Source organism: Thermobia domestica, chromosome 6 (genome assembly GCF_964235325.1).
Source record: "Thermobia domestica chromosome 6, izTheDome1.hap1.1, whole genome shotgun sequence".
In the NCBI taxonomy this organism is placed as follows: Eukaryota; Metazoa; Arthropoda; class Insecta; order Zygentoma; family Lepismatidae; genus Thermobia; species Thermobia domestica.
The window spans coordinates 1779239-1795524 of NC_137459.1; the positions used below are offsets into that span (position 1 = coordinate 1779239).

Here is a 16286-nt window from a genome sequence, read left to right on the forward strand (position 1 = left end):
CGAGCAAAGATCGTAGGCTACTTAGCACTGCTAACAATACAGTGCACAGCGTAGTCCGTGAAATAATTCAGTGTCGCAAGGCTTCCGCATTCAATTATTGAAAGATCTCGGCCACTCCTCTTTCGAGAGAGGTATGGGAAAACACACATCGACGGTAGCGGCAGCAGGGCAGGAAATGTTCTCCGTAAAGCGCTAGAAAATTACACTAGAGCCTTTTTATTTCAAGTGTGCCCTCGGAAAATATGTGAAAGATACTTCGACCCCACCCCCGCCGCCCTTTTACGGAGGAAATCTTTCCTTTGCTTTGGGGAAAGAAGTGAATGACCTCGGCTGTGTTGCCAATTTGTCATTCAGTCGTTTGATCTTGACGAGCAAAGATCGTAGGCTACTTAGCACTGCTAACAATACAGTGCACAGCGTAGTCCGTGAAATAATTCAGTGTCGCAAGGCTTCCGCATTCAATTATTGAAAGATCTCGGCCACTCCTCTTTCGAGAGAGGTATGGGAAAACACACATCGACGGTAGCGGCAGCAGGGCAGGAAATGTTCTCCGTAAAGCGCTAGAAAATTACACTAGAGCCTTTTTATTTCAAGTGTGCCCTCGGAAAATATGTGAAAGATACTTCGACCCCACCCTCGCCGCCCTTTTACGGAGGAAATCTTTCCTTTGCTTTGGGGAAAGAAGTGAATGACCTCGGCTGTGTTGCCAATTTGTCATTCAGTCGTTTGATCTTGACGAGCAAAGATCGTAGGCTACTTAGCACTGCTAACAATACAGTGCACAGCGTAGTCCGTGAAATAATTCAGTGTCGCAAGGCTTCCGCATTCAATTATTGAAAGATCTCGGCCACTCCTCTTTCGAGAGAGGTATGGGAAAACACACATCGACGGTAGCGGCAGCAGGGCAGGAAATGTTCTCCGTAAAGCGCTAGAAAATTACACTAGAGCCTTTTTATTTCAAGTGTGCCCTCGGAAAATATGTGAAAGATACTTCGATCCCACCCCCGCCGCCCTTTTACGGAGGAAATCTTTCCTTTGCTTTGGGGAAAGAAGTGAATGACCTCGGCTGTGTTGCCAATTTGTCATTCAGTCGTTTGATCTTGACGAGCAAAGATCGTAGGCTACTTAGCACTGCTAACAATACAGTGCACAGCGTAGTCCGCGAAATAATTCAGTGTCGCAAGGCTTCCGCATTCAATTATTGAAAGATCTCGGCCACTCCTCTTTCGAGAGAGGTACGGGAAAACACACATCGACGACAGCGCCAGCAGGGGCAGGAGATGTTCTCCGTAAAGCGCTAGAAAATTACACTAGAGCCTTTTTATTTCAAGTGTGCCCTCGGAAAATATGTGAAATATACTTCGACCCCACCCCCGCCGCCCTTTTACGGAGGAAATCTTTCCTTTGCTTTGGGGAAAGAAGTGAATGACCTAGGCTGTGTTGCCAATTTGTCATTCAGTCGTTTGATCTTGACGAGCAAAGATCGTAGGCTACTTAGCACTGCTAACAATACAGTGCACAGCGTAATCCGTGAAATAATTCAGTGTCGCAAGGCTTCCGCATTCAATTATTGAAAGATCTCGGCCACTCCTCTTTCGAGAGAGGTATAAGAAAACACACATCGACGACAGCGCCAGCAGGGGCAGGAGATGTTCTCCGTAAAGCGCTAGAAAATTACACTAGAGCCTTTCTATTTCAAGTGTGCCCTCGGAAAATATGTGAAATATACTTCGGCCCCACCCCCGCCGCCCTTTTACGGAGGAAATCTTTCCTTTGCTTTGGGGAAAGAAGTGAATGACCTCGGCTGTGTTGCCAATTTGTCATTCAGTCGTTTGATCTTGACGAGCAAAGATCGTAGGCTACTTAGCACTGCTAACAATACAGTGCACAGCGTAGTCCGTGAAATAATTCAGTGTCGCAAGGCTTCCGCATTCAATTATTGAAAGATCTCGGCCACTCCTCTTTCGAGAGAGGTATGGGAAAACACACATCGACGACAGCGCCAGCAGGGGCAGGAGATGTTCTCCGTAAAGCGCTAGAAAATTACACTAGAGCCTTTTTATTTCAAGTGTGCCCTCGGAAAATATGTGAAATATACTTCGACCCCACCCCCGCCGCCCTTTTACGGAGGAAATCTTTCCTTTGCTTTGGGGAAAGAAGTGAATGACCTCGGCTGTGTTGCCAATTTGTCATTCAGTCGTTTGATCTTGACGAGCAAAGATCGTAGGCTACTTAGCACTGCTAACAATACAGTGCACAGCGTAGTCCGTGAAATAATTCAGTGTCGCAAGGCTTCCGCATTCAATTATTGAAAGATCTCGGCCACTCCTCTTTCGAGAGAGGTACGGGAAAACACACATCGACGACAGCGCCAGCAGGGACAGGAGATGTTCTCCGTAAAGCGCTAGAAAATTACACTAGAGCCTTTTTATTTCAAGTGTGCCCTCGGAAAATATGTGAAATATACTTCGACCCCACCCCCGCCGCCCTTTTACGGAGGAAATCTTTCCTTTGCTTTGGGGAAAGAAGTGAATGACCTCGGCTGTGTTGCCAATTTGTCATTCAGTCGTTTGATCTTGACGAGCAAAGATCGTAGGCTACTTAGCACTGCTAACAATACAGTGCACAGCGTAGTCCGTGAAATAATTCAGTGTCGCAAGGCTTCCGCATTCAATTATTGAAAGATCTCGGCCACTCCTCTTTCGAGAGAGGTATGGGAAAACACACATCGACGACAGCGCCAGCAGGGGCAGGAGATGTTCTCCGTAAAGCGCTAGAAAATTACACTAGAGCCTTTTTATTTCAAGTGTGCCCTCGGAAAATATGTGAAATATACTTCGACCCCACCCCCGCCGCCCTTTTACGGAGGAAATCTTTCCTTTGCTTTGGGGAAAGAAGTGAATGACCTCGGCTGTGTTGCCAATTTGTCATTCAGTCGTTTGATCTTGACGAGCAAAGATCGTAGGCTACTTAGCACTGCTAACAATACAGTGCACAGCGTAGTCCGTGAAATAATTCAGTGTGAAAAGGGTTCCGCATTCAATTATTGAAAGATCTCGGCCACTCCTCTTTCGAGAGAGGTATGGGAAAACACACATCGACGACAGCGCCAGCAGGGGCAGGAGATGTTCTCCGTAAAGCACTAGAAAATTACACTAGAGCCTTTTTATTTCAAGTGTGCACTCGGAAAATATGTGAAATATACTTCGACCCCACCCCCGCCGCCCTTTTACGGAGGAAATCTTTCCTTTGCTTTGGGGAAAGAAGTGAATGACCTCGGCTGTGTTGCCAATTTGTCATTCAGTCGTTTGATCTTGACGAGCAAAGATCGTAGGCTACTTAGCACTGCTAACAATACAGTGCACAGCGTAGTCCGTGAAATAATTCAGTGTCGCAAGGCTTCCGCATTCAATTATTGAAAGATCTCGGCCACTCCTCTTTCGAGAGAGGTATGGGAAAACACACATCGACGACAGCGCCAGCAGGGGCAGGAGATGTTCTCCGTAAAGCACTAGAAAATTACACTAGAACCTTTTTATTTCAAGTGTGCACTCGGAAAATATGTGAAATATACTTCGACCCCACCCCCGCCGCCCTTTTACGGAGGAAATCTTTCCTTTGCTTTGGGGAAAGAAGTGAATGACCTCGGCTGTGTTGCCAATTTGTCATTCAGTCGTTTGATCTTGACGAGCAAAGATCGTAGGCTACTTAGCACTGCTAACAATACAGTGCACAGCGTAGTCCGTGAAATAATTCAGTGTCGCAAGGCTTCCGCATTCAATTATTGAAAAATCTCGGCCACTCCTCTTTCGAGAGAGGTATGGGAAAACACACATCGACGGTAGCGGGAGCAGGGCAGGAGATGTTCTCCGTAAAGCGCTAGAAAATTACACTAGAGCCTTTTTAGTTCAAGTGTGCCCTCGGAAAATATGTGAAAGATACTTCGGCCCCACCCCCGCCGCCCTCTTAAGGAGGAAACCTTATGTTTGCTTTGGGGAAAGAAGTGAACGACCTCTGCTGTGTTGTCAATTTGTCATTCAGTCGTTTGGTTTTGAGGAGTGAAGATCCCAGGCTACTTAGAATGGTTAAGAGACAGTGCACAGCGAAGCCCGTTGATGTGACAACCCTGTCCACATCTAACTATTGAAAGATCTCAGCCAAGGCAACTTGTCCCTCCTCTTTCGAGGGAAATGCGGGAAAGCACACGTCGACAGCAGCGCCGGCAGGGACACACTTGAAATAGAAAGACTCTAGTCGCTTTACGAGTACTACAATGAATCATTATAAGTAATTTTGTAATTATATTTTTCCACATGAATACCGCACAATTATCTCAAAACAATGTATAGTGTAGTATTAGTTTGGTTTGTGTTTAAAATAAGCATTTCCAAAATTATTTGAAGATAATTTCATGTTTGGTAACGCTGTTCACTCAGCCCTTTTATTATTATAATTAAGAACAAAATTCCCTTCCCAGTTGCCATATTTTAAATCAGCTTTTCTCGTGTGTTTTGCATCATGCTCGAGAGGTGAATGATCTGTCGTCTCTGAGGCATTCTGAGTTTATAAGAACTTTCAGTACATATAAATTTCCACGGAATTGAAAACACTGCATTACTTGTGATATTTGTAATAACTGTTGTTGTATGTAGCCTTTGCATACGTATACTTGATATTATTTAAGGGGCCGCGGTGGCTCAGTGGTAGAGCGTTCACCTCTGGTGCTTGGGGTCCCGGGTTCGATCCCAATCCCCGCCAAGTGAACTTTGTGGTGGACAAACACCGTGCGCGTGGGTTTTCTCGGGGTTCTCCCGTTTCCTACCACTTTCTTCATTAAACCATTTCATTCATTTCTCATAATCACCGTCTCCTTTAGCCTAACCGGCATAACCGTGGGACGTAAAATTCAAAGATTTCATTTAATGTTTTTGATGTTATTTAAATGTATCTATATATATATATATTAACATAAACTTGATTCATGATTCTACGTTTACTTGCGCCATGACTTTACCTCATATACAACGGCTGTTACAAAAGTTCCCAGCCTACCTATGAACGGAGTAGCAGAGAGTTTATGGATGGTGTTACTTTTTAACATAGTCTGCTGACAAGTCAACACATTTTGCACATCGATATTCAAATGCGTTAATGCTGCTGGTAAAAAAAAAAGAGAAAGAAAGAAAGAAAAATAAGAAAAAAGAAAAGAAAAACGATTTGTCGAAGACGTGTACAATTTTAACTACGGCATGCATGATGTCATCATCAGTGTGAGAATGAGTACCTTCCGACCTCTATTTAAGCTTTTAAAAGAGATAAAAGTCAAAAGGTATCAAAGAAGGCGAATAAGATGGGTGGGGAACCAATCCGTAACCACAATCGTAAATTGCTGCTATTCCGATGACTGACTTGTGGCTAGGGGCATTGTCTTGTTGAAGAAACACACTTGCTGTCAGTTTCCCACTACGCTTCTGCCGAATATCATTACGCAGCTGGGGCAATCCAAATAAAATCGACCAATGATGGTTGCTGACAAAATTTTGTTTTTTATTAATTTTTTTTACCTAAGTTTGTACCACATTTAAGGATTTGAAAACTGGTATTTGTTTATTTTTTAGCCGCACAGGTTTAGTCGTAGCGGCCATTTTGTATAGGCGCCTGAATGTATTTTTGAAGTTTTCAGAGGATTTCGTTAAATCGGAAAGTCACTGTTCGCCCCTTTGGAAGATAATCAATCATCACTATCCCTTCACAATACCAGAAAACAGTAGCTATCACTTTTGCAGCTGATGGCACTGACTTGGCCTTCTTCGGAGTTGTGAGGGTGTTTCCACTGCTTGAAACTTTGTTTAGACTCTGGTAGACCCAGGTCTCATCTACTATTATGAATCAAGTGTAAAAGGCATCTGGATTTGTCCGGAAGAGATAAAGTTTGTCCCTTGAAATACTTTTTTGAGTTTTTGATCAGGTGTCAAAAGTTTCGGCACCCATTTCCGAATACCGTGCTCATACCCAGATCCTGGTTGATAATTTGATCAGCGCTTGCAGTAGATAAGTCTACTGTCTCAGCAGTTTACCTGGTGGCCATTCGACGATCATCCATGCACTTTGTCAATGTTATCCTTAGTTATTTATTACTTCCACGGACCTTCCTGATTGTTAGCAAATAAAAGCAATAGTAAAGGCGAAATAAGTGTTTTTTTAAGAGAAAGAAAAGTGTTTTGTAACTAAGTCGAGTTATAAAAGATGGTTAAGCCTATTTCATTTAAAGAAGTCATTTCGTACTGGCTAATATATCACGTAGAAACATGCTTTTACGATCAGAGCCAGGACAGAGGTAACAGGTTGAGCAAAGCAGAGGAGCGAACGAAGTACGATTATAGTATAAATGTTGGCGGTGTACGTATGTCTTCTCCCATTTCGTCTCTCAAAAGTGAAAAATATGCGAAACATACCTTAATATTACCTATACACTTTATTTTTGACCTTTAATTGAGTATGTTTTAAGTACCAAACAAATATATATTAGGTTGTCCCTTATTTTGGGTAATTTCGTGTTGCGATACGCACCCCCCCCCCCACACACAAATGTATTCTATGTGACCTTAAACACGCATTAGTGAAATATCAGGTCTCTACGAGAACGTTAACCCATGCCGACTTGACAACAAAGTTATGAAATGGCATTTCCATGTTATATTATAATTTAGAATTTCCAACCGTGATAACGGAGAAACTAGAAAAGACAGAGAAACGAAACTTTGTAGGAGGCAACTAGACAAAAGACGACATCTGCCCGTGTATTGGTGAACATCACCGGATGAACAGTGTTGCCAACCCAAGAGAAAGTTATGTTTTTATAAAGGGAATGACCTAAATTGGGTATCATCATTGGAAGCAACAACGAAAATAAAGACAAAAGAGATGGTAAGCGCAGATCAGTATTGCAAACTTTTCGAGAAATAAGATGAAACATGTGTTAAATGCAAACGCCTTTGGTGCACACAGGGAGCGAGGTACACGCTTTGTACACTCCGCATCAAAAAAAAAAAAAAAAAATGCGACAGCTAACGCCGTGCAGTTTTGCCACCCAATATACACCTTCATATCCCATAATCGTATCTGGTAAAGAGACCCCCTCTCTCTCCTCCTTTCTTCTCTCCTATACTAAAATTAACTAACAACATGAGCGCAATTCTTATTTCAAACTACCCATGTATTAGTTTCGACAAAAGGAAATAACAAAACCGAGACGAAACAAGATTCATAGTTTGAAGTAGGGAGAAACTGAAACACACACAATAAAAAATTGAAAGCAATGGATGTCTATTACACAGAGATTCTGAAGTGAGACAGAGAGAGAAAAGAGGAGAGAAGAAGAAAAAAAGGGAGAACAGATAAAACTGTGGAATTGAAACGTAGTAAGAAAAAAATAACATTATAAAGTTCCGTTTCCAGAAATCCAACAGTAATATGGAAATAACGTTTGTTTTTACATATGTTTTCAGAACTATTCCAAAATGTAGAGGATGCTTTAAACATTCATTATGTCCGTTTCATAATGGATAGCATACTCAATTTCAAGTAGAACTGTAGATCTCCGAGACACATCTAGGATAATGTCAAAAGTTTAACACACATGCTTTGTTTCCGTGTGGTTGGATTGCAAATTCGGTAGTGTTCATTGGACGTACTGTTCCAAAATACATTCTAATAAACCCAGTAGATAGAGTTGGTCATATCCTGCATTTCAGACTACTAATGCAAACTGAACAGCTGACGGCCTACACAACACACGGGAAAACCACATCGGGGAAGCGGAACATTGGGCGGAAGAAAATCATGAGTGACAGGTCACGCCGGGTATTAAAGCGCATTGTCACGCAGAACCGTCGTGCCACTGCGGAGCGAGTGACGGAGGAACTCAATCAGCACCTCCCCTACCCTGTTTCGACAATCACAGTCCGCTGCGAATTACATGACATGAACTTAGGGGGTAGTGTTGCACGAGCCAAACCGCTCATCAGGGACCATAACGTTTTCGCACGCCGCAAATGGTGCCGCGACCATGCAACTTGGACCGTTGAGGACTGGAAACGTGTGATATGGTCGGATGAGTCATCCTTCACCCTATTCCCAACCACGGGCCGTGTTTATGTGTGGAGAACGCCCAAAGATGCTTATGATCTGCAGTGTCTCAGATGCTCTGCACGAGGAATGGTGTAAAATTCCACTTGCTACCATTCACGACCTCTATGCCTCCATCACACGTCGCATCAAGGCTGTTTTGAAGGCGAAAGGTGGCCCGACACCATATTAATCTGGTAAGTTGCAATTCCGTTCAGGTGTTTCCATTTTTCTGATCACCATCTGTGTATATATATAGTACGCAATCAATTATACTCCCCCAGTCCTGACCAAACTTAGCACACTTATAAAAATTAGAAAGCTTAGTACGCATATGAAATACGATGTATATCAGTAGCGTATTTGGGGGGGGGGGGCTTCCGGGCTTAAGCCCCCCGAAATCTTACTTACTATAGTAAAGTATATGAAATATATTGCAGAATTTTCACATTTTCAGGCAAAGCCCCCCTTCCCCCGAAAGTTAGCAAAGCCACTCCCGAAAGAAAGTCGTAAATACGCCACTGATGTATATACAATGTACAGTGTACAGGTCTTTAGTTTCTGACATGGATAACACTGCCATACACAATAAATAAATAAATAAATAAATAAATAAATAAATAAATAAATAAAGGAATTCTATATAGCAGACCTCAGGGCATGAGTTCGATGTATTTTGGTACACAGAATCCAAATTCGAAAACCCAGGACGGTTGACCGTGTCAATTTTTTATGGGCGAAAAATTTAGCGATTTTGTATAAGGAGGATTCACGTGTGTTTCGCCCATAAAACAAAATTGACACAATAAGTCATGCTGGGTTTTCGAAATTTGGATCCTGTGTACCAAAATACATCGAATCCATACCGTGGGGTTCATTTCACAGAAACTCTTTATTTATTTATTTATTTATTTATTTATTTATTTATTTATTTATTTATTGTGCGACTGTGTAATCAAAGTTGATGTTTCTTGTAAGGATTTTTTTTTTTACCAGAAATTTCTCTAACTGCTGTTTGCTCAAATTTCATTGAATAGAACTATTATTAAATGTTACTTTGAGGCAAAGAAAGTAAATTATGAGACGGTTGGTAAACTGTGTTGTACAAATGTAGTGTCTAAGATGACTGCAATATGGAAATTTACTGGCTCTCTCCACATATTGTTTAATATTTACTTTTGGATCAAGAGCCTTAAGAGCATAAGACTTGCAATAACACTTTTTCATCATAAGAAGAACATACTTTGTGATTGAACCATTGGCCTCTCGCTAGTAGTATTCAACTATTGATTTAGTTGTGTACTGTATATAGTTGTCAACTACTGACTATGTATACTTATGGTAGGAAAAGTAAGTTATTGAGATTAAAAAGTAAATGTGTGAAAAATAGAGCTTCTAGATTACAATCTAAGCCTAGTAAAAGAGCTACTTTTCCATTCGGGAATTAAGCTCTCCAATGCCAAACCAATTTTTCAAGTTGTTTGTGAAAGTGGAAGTTGCTTTTATTTACTCTACATAAATGCTAATATACGATACTATACTACTTTTGCTTTCTGTATACAACTATATATGGGTACAACTATAACATTTTACTCCAATATGAAGGGTTTTAGCTCATATTTTGCGCATAAAAGTAGATTTTTTATTCGGAATAGTTGTCCACATTGAAATATGTTCGCTATAAATTTGTAGCATAATATATGAATGGAAACCAGGGTTGGCTCTAGGCAATTTGTCGCCACCCTTTCTCCAGAAAGAACAAGTCTTAAAAGCAAGTCATAAGTATGTTACCCCATCATAAACAACCAAAAGGAGGAGAAGCACGCTCACTCAGAAAGGCCTAAACACTACAAATACAATTTCGTTGTGTCTGTTTTTGCTTTAAATAACAATCTATTATGTTAGGAAAACATAAAGCAAACACACTTGCAGAGGAAAGATGGTAATCCTTTTTATAGAATTCAATTCGAGCTTCAATTTCAATATGTCATTTTGCAATTCCAAAGCAACCAGCTACATCTGTTATTTTTTAAATTTTGTTTCCACATTCATTGATTAGGAGCTTGTTTGTGACAAAGAAAAAACTAGATTTCATATCAAAACAGTGATTGCTTACTAAATCGAACAGGTGTTCGCTACTGCTCTTGTAATGGACTTGAGTTCTTGTAATGGACAACAATCAAGCAATTAATGCTGGGATTTGTTGCTTTAGTACTGTCCACGTGATCTTAAACTAATAAGACCTAAACATGATTTATGAATGTAGTACTGAAAAAGGTCAGCTTAGGAGACTTAACTACCATAATCATGAAGGCTGTTTCCAATAAGTATTATTTATTTTAAATAATATAATTATGACAGGTTTTGCCGCCCCACGAATCTTGCCGCCCTTGCTAATGCACGTGTTGCACATATGGTAGTGCCGGCCTGATGTGTGTGAGAACACTTTGTACCAAATATTTATTTTATGCTCAACCGAAACTGGTTCCAACATTTCATGTTAGTAGCAGTCCATATGATGACAACATTTACCTGTCATAATGCAATGTGTTACATTGTACGAGTTCCAATAGATGTCCATAAAAATAATTATTGATGCATATACAAAATATAAACAAATAATCAATCGCAAACATGGAGTGAAATGCATCTGACAATCCTGAAGACCTCAATGGTTTGCAGTTTTACAAAACGTTCTCCAGATAATATTTTCCATGTAATGTATGTTATATACAATATTTCCACATGCTTCAGCTCTTCCAATCACATACTCTTCAACAACAAAAAGAAAAAGAGTAATTAACTGTGTAACGTTACTTTGGTCCCAAAACATCCAGTTGCGTGTTTTAGGCTCGTCATGCAAGACCTACTTGCATAACAACAAGCAGGGTCTCTATAATAGAAAGTTTGGTTGTCACGCAGCCACCATATAGGCTGTCTAACAAATTAAAATAAAAATAATAAAGTGCTTTGTGCGAATACTTTCAAGATCCTAGTAAGTTCTCGGTAGTTAATTACTCTGAAAGGGACGGAAGTGAGAAGCCTTTAGTTTAGGTCAAACAATTGAGTTCTGTACATCATTGTTTCCTTCCCTGAAGTTCAACATTTGATATTTCTCTGTTTTCGTCTGTCCCTTCTTCGAAAACTGGTTAATTATTTCCTGCAAAACTGGATTATTGATCCAACGAAATATCAAATGGATGATATTTTGTAATTACAATAAGATAGAAAATATATATTTATCGACACGAACAACGTTCATGTTATGGGAAGAACATAATTACTTTCTGTAACATTTAAACGCCCATTTCCTGAATTTCAGTGATTGTATTGATCAGTACGTGAGGTTTGCAATGGTTTGTGGTACTTGCGGAAGTCACTTGATATTATGCTTATACATTTATTAATGCAAGTGAACATTTATTGTTTAATTATTTACCAGAGATATACCAGTAACAGGGTAGTCTTTGGGTATGGTATTTTTCACTGCAATATAGTTATATATTAATACGCACTCCCCAAAGCTGCTCCAGTAGCTAGTGCGTTTGACTTCAATGCTCTTGGTTCTGGTTTTGATTCCCGGTGGAAGAACACAAAACAATAATTTCACAATCATTCAGTTTCACAAATCATCTGTTTCTTTAATCCTTCTCTTTAAGAGTCGGCACACGGTGGCTCACTGGTAGAGCCCTTACCTCTAGTGCGTCGGTTCCCAGGTTTAAAGCCCGGCCAAGTAAATTTGTGGTGGACAACATTTTGTCCGTGGGTTTTCTTAGTTACGTCGCACATTCTCATTCCACCGATTAGGAGTTAGATTGCTGGACTTTCGGCAGTTATGGGCACGTGAGCCCGTCACGTGTGATTGATTACGTCCCTCGGCGATCACACTATCCGGGGAAAGGCAAGGAAGAAAGGATTGGGGAACGAAAGAAGCGGCCTGGGACATATATGTTAGGCACCACCCCGGCATTTGCTTTATGTGAATGAGTAAAACGAAGGAAAACCTCACTTAAGATGTCTGGTCTAGAAAGGCTTGTACACCTTTTCCATGAAGTGTTCCCCAATGTGAATCGAACCTAGGATTGCTCGAATCAAACGCGATCCCGTTAGCGACTATGATACCAGGGGCAATATTAGAATTAATTGTTTTGGTGATGTCACGAGGGAATAAAACACTATTTGGATTTTGCGTTTTTAAATAAGAAGTTTTATAATTAATCTTTCTTAACTAATAAAAGCATTTTTATTATTATTATTATTATTATTATTATTATTATTATTATTATTATTATTATTATTATTATTATTATTCAAAACTTTGTGCAAGAACATCAAACTATAAATGACTTCTTCGTTGCTGTCAAATTCAGTGAAATGCTATTATTTTGTCTTTCTTGTTTCAGAGAAAGAACTCAGTTGTATAGAATTTCTATTTGTCACTTCAAAGTTTTAGAACTAATGGTTTCCTTAAGGTCGAGCGGTTCGAGAATTTGGGGGCAATTTTGGATAGTTTTGAATGTATTAGAAATCTTAAGGAAAAAGAAAAAAATCTTTATACGGTACTTTCAACTCTGCGAGAGAATTTGATATAATCTAGATTCCATGTTTCGGAAGCATACACACAAAAAGTAAAGTGACTGTGCAAAACTTCGTTGAGTTTTGACAGTAAACTGTGTCTAGCCTTTTGACAATTTGAAACAGGCCTCTCCATTCCAAAAGATGACGATTTGTCCGTGTAGACAAGATTTATACAGTCAGTCAGTAATAAAAATAAATACACAGAATACACATATTGTCTCAATAATTTCAGAACGAATCATTTGATTTCGTTTCAGTTTTCTATGGCATAGAAAGAGCGTAATTGCTAAACACTATGCTTCACTTTGACATTTTGGCATTGTATTTTGGAGATTATTGACTAAAGAAAGAAAAATAAATGTAACTAAAGAAAAATATTTTTCAAAAAACTAAAAATTACGATACTACCCCTTCATTTGCATTGTGAAATTAAGTCTACGGCTATTCGATGCGTTTGCAACGCGTTTTTATGGCTCATGCGTATGCTTGGAATACGTTGACCATGCAGGTTGACCTTGGTTTGATTCCAGCTCGAGCCAAGTGAGCTTTGTCGTGGGTTTTCTCGGGGTTTTCCCGTTTCCTCCCACATTACTCATTCCACCATTTTATTAATTTCTCATCATCACCGTCTCCTTTAGCCTAGCTGCAAACTGCGGGAGGTAGAACTTAAAGATTTCAAATTGTTTATTCAAGGTCCAATAAAATAGTCTTTTTTTTCCCCTAGAGGCTTCTTTCACCATTCCTATCCTGGTTTTTATTTCACGTCACACTTTATATTATCTCACTAATACGAGATAATATAAAGTGATAATATAAAGTAATACGAGATTATCTCGTGATACTACCCAGGTATCGAAAACTAGTCACCTTTTCTATTTTCTCCCCTCCTACTTCTATATTTGACCCCAACCCCTTCGTTCCAATCTTCATGGCTTTTGTCTTTCTAACATTTATTTTCATCCCATATTCATCACAGTCCTTCCTCGCGTTTTTTTTAACTTCTTATTGATTTTCTATTGAGATTCTCCAACAAGAGCCATAAGATAGCATAGAACATAAACCACAGCTTGACGTCCGATTCCAGTGGTAGAGCGTTCACCTCCGGTGTATGGGGTCTTTCATTCGAACCCAGCTCGCTAAGTGAGCTTTGTGATGGACAAACACTGTGTGTGTGCGTTTTCTCACGGTTATGTCGTTTCCTCCTACTTTCTTCATTCCACTATTTCATTCATTTCTCACAATCACTGTCTCCTTTAGCCTAGTCGGCATAACCGTGGGAATTGAAACTTAAACATTCCGTTTTTAACGTCCGATCCCAATTACCTGAGCTTCCAACGAGAAACATATCTAGGTACCCCATGCCAAAAGAGCGTATGTAAACCTTTATCGACGAGAAAGCTGGCCATAATTGTACTTTACTCATATATTTGGATATTTTGATCTGCACTATGGACTTGAAAATATCCAGGAAGCAAATAGCTTTAATTTTAACAGGCTTTCATTCGATTTGATTCTCATATAGTGTTGCATCGTTTGTTCACCTTCCTTACTGTTGCAGCATTAATACACACACACACAGCAGCTCCCACTCAAAACTCTTGAAGGAGAACTGACGATGAGTAAGGTGTGACTACAAATCTTGAAATCAACTCCACCCTCGAGTACACCCACAGCTGACCTCTTCTTGCCCACTGCACTTGTTACAACACAATACGCCTGATGAAGTAGGGAGTTGGTAACAGTTTTCTCTGTATGACGCTTGATTGAAAGATAACAATTTGGCCTTCTTCACCATATGTTTCGATGCTAATGCTATTTGTAGATTAAACACTTCCTGCATTGCGTTTATACATTCTTAACTTGTAACAATAAAGATCCTTTTTGGGAACGTAAAAGTTTTCGCTGCTCGAATTTCTACAAGTTTGTGTTGAACTGTGGGTGTCAGAAAAATAGGTGCATTGAATATAAAGACTCGATAGAAAACAGGGGGAAAAACTCTAATGCAAGACATGAAAAGAAAAAGAAAGGAAAAAAAAATAGCTTTGGATACGATTGAGTGTAACGTCCAGTTCAGCAGCTACTATATAAGACGTGGGCATACAGCTTAACGTGGGATCCTAACCGCGAATCAAACCCAGATCTCTACCATCAAAGGCGAATGCACTCACCATAGCGACGAGAGAGCTCTTAATGAGTGTTACGATTTCAGCAATGTATCATTGTATCCAGAGCCGGCTCTACCATATGTGCAACACGTGCATTTGCACGGAGCGGGAAAAAAAAATCTGTCATAAAATAAATGTTTCATGTTGGAAACAGAATTCATGAAAATGTTAGTTAAATTTACTAAGTTGACCTTCTATTTGAATACTATATTCACAAATGATATTCACGTCGCATTATTTTAAGTCCACATGGACAGTGCTAAAACAAATGTTCAAACAAATCAGAGCATGAATAGCATGATTGTTGTCAAATACAAAAACTCTATCCTCGAACAGTGGCGAATATATGTTCCATTTTGTTAGTTTTCATAGTTTTGATGTGGAAACTAGTCTTGCATTCATCAAGGAAAAGTTCCTTATCATTGAAGATGGAAACATTAAAAAAAAATCTTTAACAGGTGTTGAAGGAAAATAAAGAAATAAAGTTAAAAGAGCTAGTTGGACTGGAATCGCAAACTGATATATTGAGATTAAAGCTCGATATTGAATTCTACAAAAGGGATTAAAATATTACCTCTGCAGTTGTGTTTGCCTTATCTTTCACTAACATAACAATGTATTATTTGAAGAAAAAAACACACAACGAAGTTGTATTTATAGTGTTTAGGCCTTTCTGAGTGCGAATGCACTTTCACTTTCTTCCGTTGTTCATGATGTGATAGCATACTTAAAATCATGGCTTTTAAGATTTGTTATTTTTGGAGAAAGAGGTCAGCAAATGATGTCATTGCACGGGGCGTCAAGTTGCCTAAGTCCGGCTCTGATTGTATTCAAATGGCACTGTGAATTTTATGTGTGTACCTAATTAAAATTCATAACTGTAAAAATACAGAAAAGAATGTTATTGGTAGTAAAAAATGCCCTCCTCATTTTTGTGAAGTTTGTAAGTATGGTACTTGATTGCACTTTCACAATTTCTCGGATGAAGGCAATGATTCATTACCGAAACTTTAACACAGATTAGTAATAATAAATATTTCGTTTGGTCAGGTTTTTATTTAAGTTACACATAATTCAAAAGTAAGAAAAAGCATCATTCACATAAAAGGTACGTGTCATGCTTAGACCCGTATTAATGAAACAAATTTCTCAGCCAAGTTGTGCGTAACCTGGGAGTTGCCCGTGCTACCTATAATTTTGTGTTACCTTGTTATTTACATCATTCTGATCATAATAGAATCTGTAGCTAGGAACCAGCGAGTGCGGGAAATAGGAAGTGTTTAGAACAGTTGAACAGTTGAAGAGTTTAAAGCGAGAAGAGTTTGAACTTTGAACTGTGAAAACTACACTTAGTGAAGAATACAGTTATATATAAAACCTGGGTGCGAACGAGTAATTTCAGACTTCCAAAGCTAC

The 16286-nt window shown here is 39.5% G+C and overlaps 1 protein-coding gene across 1 annotated transcript in view; it reads right to left on the bottom strand.

Annotated features, from left to right (window-relative positions):
- LOC145688560 (uncharacterized) overlaps positions 1-16286 on the bottom strand; it is a 145566-nt gene that overhangs the window by 36735 nt on the left and 92545 nt on the right. The gene's annotated exons all lie outside the window — the stretch shown is intronic.